Source organism: Silene latifolia, chromosome 2, assembly GCF_048544455.1.
Source record: "Silene latifolia isolate original U9 population chromosome 2, ASM4854445v1, whole genome shotgun sequence".
NCBI lineage: Eukaryota > Viridiplantae > Streptophyta > Magnoliopsida > Caryophyllales > Caryophyllaceae > Silene > Silene latifolia.
Genome location: NC_133527.1, coordinates 144,007,138 through 144,013,846, shown reverse-complemented (window position 1 = coordinate 144,013,846; position 6,709 = coordinate 144,007,138). Strand labels below are relative to the sequence as shown.

Sequence of the window (6,709 nt, the reverse complement as noted above, 5' to 3'; positions counted from 1 at the left end):
ATGACACCCTAGTGCTTTTTAATCAATTGTTTACACCCCCTTTAATTCATCTTGCTTGTTTATTTTCATTGCTATTTTAGTTTAGTAACCTTCTACATCAACCCAATTTGTGACACCCCTTAGACACCACTAGTTGCAATAGAAATCTCATTTCAATACCCGTCCCTTGGGATCCGACCTTTACTTGCCTCTTTACTAATTGTAGAGTTGTTTGTGAAGCTATAAATTGTGTTTTGATTCAGACGTGACCCAACGACCACACCTTTAATTGTGAACACGAAACGAACCGATCAAAAATGGTGCCGTTGCCGGGGACGGTGTTTGTTTGATTTAGATTTCCTTTTTATTGTTATTAGTTGTGTCTTTCTTCGCCTTGGGGAAGTAAAACTCCTCAAGGTTTGTTCTAATTGTTTTCGAGTTGTTTGATATTTTGCATGTCTAGAAGGTTACAAGGTGATTTGTTACCTTTTGACCGTGAAATCGAAAGAACCTTGACGAACAATAGGAGACTTGTTAGGAGGAATTTAAGAGGTATTAGTGAAGTTGTTCAACCCACTAGTGAGTTCATCAACCCTTTCGCAATAGAAGGAGAGGAGAACCCATTACACAATACCCCACAAAATCCACCTACAATGCCTAAATTCTCGTCACACTCCATACCCACCGAGGAGAATCTACCAAACGGTACTCCTACACCGCAACATCTAACCGGAAATTTTATTGCCAAGTCCGCCTTCATCCAATTAGTTGAGAGGAGCCAATTTGAGGGGATGCCTAGTCAAGACCCTCATTCTCATATGGAAACCTTTTGCGACTATTGTGATGCAATCTCTCAAACGGGCGTGACTCAAGACCAAATTAAATGGGTCTTATTTCCTTTTTCTCTAATCGGCACCGCGAAGCAATGGTTGAAGGGCCTTGATAAGGGCACCCTCGGAAGAGATTCTTGGAAGAAGTTGGCTCTAGCTTTCTACAAAAAATTCTACCCATCGGAGAAGACTAACATGCTAAGAGCTCAAATCACGGGTTTTCAAAGAAAGGGATGAAGAATCTTTGTATGAAGCTTGGGAGCGGTTCAAGGGAATTTGTCGCTCATGTCCTCACCATGGACTTAGCGAATGGTTCTTGGTACAACAATTTTGGAATGGTTTATATGAAGATTCAAGGAACATTCTCAATATGGGATCAAATGGAATGTTCACCGAAGTTGATGACAATCAAACATGGAACAAGATTGAGGAAATGGCGGTCCATAAATCACAATATAGTAGACCTCGCAAGGCTACTAGAGGAGGAAAGCATGAAGTGGACTCCGTTACTCAATTGAGTGCTCAACTTAGTGCTCACATTGACACAATCAACTTGAAGTTTGAACAAGCTATGGCTAGACTTGAAGAAAACTCAAAATCATCAAAGCATCATGTTAATGCCATGACGGCATCTTCATCAATCCCAAGTGGGATATGTGAGAATTGTGGAACTTTGGGACATGACCAAGGTGAATGTAGGGGAACAAATGAACAAGTGAATGCTTTCCAAGCATACAAGAGTGGTACCCCTTATTCCAACTTTTACAATGAAAACAATAAATTCCATCCAAATCTCTCATACAAAAGCCAAAATGTTCAAACCCCTCAAACAACATACACTCCACCACCCATGAGAAACCAAAATCAAAGACCCTTTTACAATCAAAACCAAGGTTACCAAAATCAAAATCCATACAATCACCAAAATGACCAAGGCTTTGATGTCCAAAAAGCGGTCCTCCAAATGCAAAAGAATCAACAATAATTTTTCACTCAAATGCAAAAAGATAGCCAAGCAAAGGAAACCACCATCAACAACATCCTAGCTCACACCAAGATGTTGGAAACACAATTGACTCAACTAGCATCTTCAAGCTCACAAAGACAAAAGGGGCAATTACCACCTCAAAGTAATCCCCCTAGACATGAAACGGTTAGTGACATTCACTTGAGAAGTGGTACAAGGTATGAAGCACCAAGGAAGCAAGTTGAGGATGAAGTTGTGGAAGCTAGTGATAAGGAAGAAATTGTGCAAAGCTCCAAAGATGGAGAATCATCAAAAGAAGAAAGTTCAAAGAAAAATGAAGACAAGGTCAAGGAGAAGGAGCCCATTGTGATTAGACTTCCTTTTCCAAGTCGTCAAGCCAAACCCAAATTTGATGATCAACTTGGAAAGTTCATGGAAATTGTGAAGAATTTGGAAGTCTCAATTACTTTCACGGAATTAATCAATCACGTGCCGGCCTATGCAAAATACATGAAAGATATCCTCACAAAGAAGAAGTCGATCCGGAAACTTGAGACTATCGCCTTCACTAAGGTGAGTAGTGCAATACTTCAAAGGAGTTCACCTCCAAAGTTAAAGGATCCGGGAAGCTTCTCAATACCGTGTACCATTGGCGACACGACGATCAACAAAGCCTTATGTGATCTAGGGGCTAGTGTGAGTGTCATGCCGTACTCGGTAAGTAAAAAGTTGGGGATGGGAGAGCTTAAATGCACCAACATCACACTCCAAATGGCCGATAGATCGACGAAGACACCATTAGGGATATGGGAAGATGTCCCCGTCGAATTGGGAAGTTTTTCATCCCGGTGGACTTTGTCATTGTTGATATGGAGGAAGATTCCAACATTCCAATCATTCTAGGAAGACCTTTCCTACACACCGCGGGTGCGGTGATTGATGTGAAACATGGTGAGCTCACTCTAGAAGTGGGAGATGAAAGCATAACTTTTAATCTTGACAAGACTATGAGAGCTCCCCGTTTGCATGAACCATGTTTCATGATTGATCATTATAGCCGAAAGGATGAAAGGAAGAAATCGGAACTCCAATGGAAGAAGAAAATTGAAGATGCTCCATTCAAAGAGCAAATGAATTGTGACAAGCAGAGCTTGCAAAGCTCATCAAAATCAATCAAGGAAGAAGAAAATGGCCTCATTGGCCAAGAGAAGAAATTGGGAGAGTTGTCTCCATCAAATCAAGAGATTTTCAATGATCAACTTAATGAAGTTTGTGGTCTTTGGGACGACGAATTTGAAGTGATTTTTAATCCCTACATTGGTAATGCCATCGATCAAGACCGACAACAAGGGCCAAGGTCTATTGAAGACCTCTACCATGATAATGAACAAGCTTTTGATTATTTCTTCAAGGTGTTGAGCAACATCAACAACACCTTGGACATGCCCCCTTGACATCTCATCAAGAATGAGAGTTTGGTGGAGTCCTCCCTAGATCACCACTTGTAAATATTTCTAACTCCCTAACTTACATTTCAATTCTTGTATTGCATTTTTGTCATCTTTGGATTTTAATTTACTTTGATCAAGATAATTGTCATGTTTGAGAGAAGTGAGGGAGGGACTAACAATTTCAATTGATGTGTAGTGCTCTAGCTTAGTGTGGGGATGACAATTGCCTAGGCTATCCATGCCTAGTAGTGCCCCCACAATGAAGAACACAAGAAATGAAGAAGAATGGAAGAATGGTAAGGGAAATGCATCGTACACGGATGGAACTGAATCCGGGTACAAAGAGGTAGAATCTGAGCGGATTCAGGAGAATCCGCCCGTCTTCAGAAAATCCGAGCGTACTGCAGAAAAGACGCCCGTCCTGAACTGAGCTGAATTTTGAAAGTTTTTGACTGTGACTGAATCCGGGCGTCCTGAGCAGCAATCCGCCCGTCTTGAAAGAAAGACGTCCGTCTTTGCAGCTGAGGAAAACAAGAAAAATTTCCTGGACTGAAATCCGTCCGTCTTCAGGCAAATCCGCTCGTCCCGTATCAAGTAAATCCGAGCGTCTTCTTATGAATCCGCCCGTCTTTAGGCGAGTTTTATCAAACCCAGAAAGAGCAGAATCCGCACGGATTGGGCAGAATCCGCACGGATTGCCCCTGCAGTTCGAAAATTTCGGTTTTTATAAAATCCCGCCCACCTTCCTTCATTCATTCATTCATTCATAAACACTACCCACAACATCAAAACCTTCATCCTCTCCATCACAAAAACAAAATCCCTCAACAACATTCACCAAAATCAAATCAAATCATCCTTCTAACAACAAATCAATCACTCTTTCTTCAATAAAAATCAAAACCAAGCACAAAATCTTCAACCTTTGAGTCGATTTTTGATTTCATAAAGGCAAAGCCTTTCACCTTTAAATCGATTTGGGTACAATACAAATTGAAGATTTTCCATTCTTTTCTTGGTTAATTCATCAATGGCAAGGGCTAAGGGAGCAACAAAGGCAACAAAGGCACCAAAGGCTAAGGCACTCTCACAAAGGCAAAAGGCTCTTCAAACAAAGAAAGCATTGGCTATGGTGGTAGCAACACCAAACTTGGAAGTGCAACAACAACAACAACCTTCTATGGGAGCAACAACACCTTCTACTCCGGAAATTCATCAACTTTTGCATTATCCGGAGGTAACTTTTATTTCCGAAACCCATAGAAATACCTTTGCCAAGTTTGCTAGGAAGTCATTACAATCCACTAAATTTATATGTGAAGATACCTTAGAAAAATTGGGTGTTCTTGAGCAAACTAGAGCCTTTTTCAAAGCCATGGGGTTAGAGAAATTGTTTGAATCAAAAGAATTGACATACCCCTCCCTTACCTTGGAATTTTTGAGTTCTTTGAAAGTCACCAAAGTTGAGAGTAGGGAGAATCTCGAGTTCCGTCTAGCTAATGTTAGTAGACGCATTTTCTTTAGGGAATTGAGTGAAATTTTGGGTCTTAGTGATGAACCGCGTTATTTTAAGAATTATGGAAAGTATGACCCCGACCCTCTTTGGGAGGCAATTTCCGGGAGGAAATTTGAGGACTTTCATGCGAGTCGTGCTCTTTTGGTCCACCATCCGGGCATAAGAGTATGGCACAAGGTCATGGGAAACATCATAATTGCAAGAAAAGATACCAACCATTTCACCAAACTTGATTTTATTCTCCTTGAATCCGCTTTGAACATTGGAAGAGTACACACCAAGCCTTACAATTCTTTGAGGCTCTTGGTAGATAGATGGCTCAACATTGATTGTGGTAAGAAGGGCACTACCGTTATTGTCAATGGCGGCCTAGTCACTATCCTAGCTAAGTACTTTGATCCTAACTTCAATAAGGATAACAAGTATAAAGCAAAGGAGGGTGGTCATCTTGTTGATTTGCATACTATGACACACAAGTACAAGTGGGTTGCCCATAACCCTCTTGACACTAAGTATGGATGGCTCACTAGTGAAGCTAGATCGTTCACCTTGCCCTCAAAGATTTGCCGTCTAAGCGTCCACCGGACCAATTATCTACTTCCCCTTTCTAAAGAGGCCGAGTATATTATTCAACAACAAAAGGATGATCTTGAAACTCCCTCCTCTTCCATTGTCATACCACCTTACCCCTTTGAGTATCAAGAGTTCAAGCCGGAAGGAGTTGAAGCTAGAAATGATTATGTGACTCTTCTCATACAAGCAATGCACAAGCAAGCCTTTGAGGATCGGAAAAATGCTTACTTGGCTCAATATCCACCTCTCCTACACTTAGCTAGGCAAGGACTACTTGATCCATTATGTCCTTTACCTAGTTGGGCGGATAGAGATGTCTTATTTCCGGGTGCATCTAGGGTCTTTTCAGATGACAATGAGGTTGTTGGTAATGATGAAGAAGTTGATGATAATATTTATGAAGAAGCAAGTGAAGAAGGAGAAAAGGATGGTGAAGATGATGATGAGCAAGATGAGGAAGAAAGTGAAGAAGCAAATGAAGAGGGAAGTGGCAATGTGACCACTTCTAATGAGGAAAGTGATGGTGATAACATGATGGAAGATTAGCAAGCCTTGGAGACTCCTACCCTCTCATGGTTTGTCTATTTCTCTCTTTGTTTTAAATATTTTTCTTGATCATTGTTGGAGTAGTCCTAGCATCATAGAGGACTCACACCTCGGTACCATTGAGGTGTTCTCATTTTATTGTTTCCATTTTCAAAATCCAAAATGACAAATTAGTTTCATGCATTGTATAGTGTGTGCATGAACTACACCCATCCTTGGACATTAGCAATAGTGTCTCACTCGGTTTGGGGAAGTTAATGCATACACAACGGGAGGTAATCTAAATTATCCTCTCCGTCATAACAAAAACCATGCATCATGTAGTGTAGCTTAGTGTAGATTGCATTTAGTATAGAAATCATGCATCATCTTTGCATAATTTCCATCATTTTGGCCATTGAGGACAATGCCCATATTAGTGTGGGGATGAGAATTCTAACATTTAACTCTTATTCAAAAATCCAAAAAATTGAAAAATTTCAAAAATCATAAAAATTTGAAAATTGAAAACCCAAAAACATGTTTATTTCCTTTTGTAGTCTTGTATATATAGTATTGTATATATTGTGTTTGTTCTATCCTTATTCACATTGATTGACTACGCTACATCCGAGACATGAGGATCATGAAGACCGCATGGTATGATCTTTCCAATCTCCTTTTTCCTCTTTATGTTAATGACTATGTGGCTTTATTTTGATTGATGCGGTATAACAATGTGAACTTAGGACTTGCATTTAGTTTATATGTCATATTAGTTAATAGAATCACTTGCATTAGGATGTTTATATTAGTTGGATCATGGCATGTAGTTGCATGTTAGAAATATTTTGAAAAATGCCTATTT

General features: G+C 40.1%; 1 non-coding gene across 1 annotated transcript; it reads right to left on the bottom strand.

Moving 5' to 3' along the window:
- Positions 1-1,004: 1,004 nt before the first annotated feature.
- Positions 1,005-1,112, bottom strand: LOC141644659 (small nucleolar RNA R71). Its single transcript, XR_012544271.1, has one exon. It is a non-coding gene; the product is annotated as a small nucleolar RNA R71 (small nucleolar RNA).
- Positions 1,113-6,709: the final 5,597 nt, after the last annotated feature.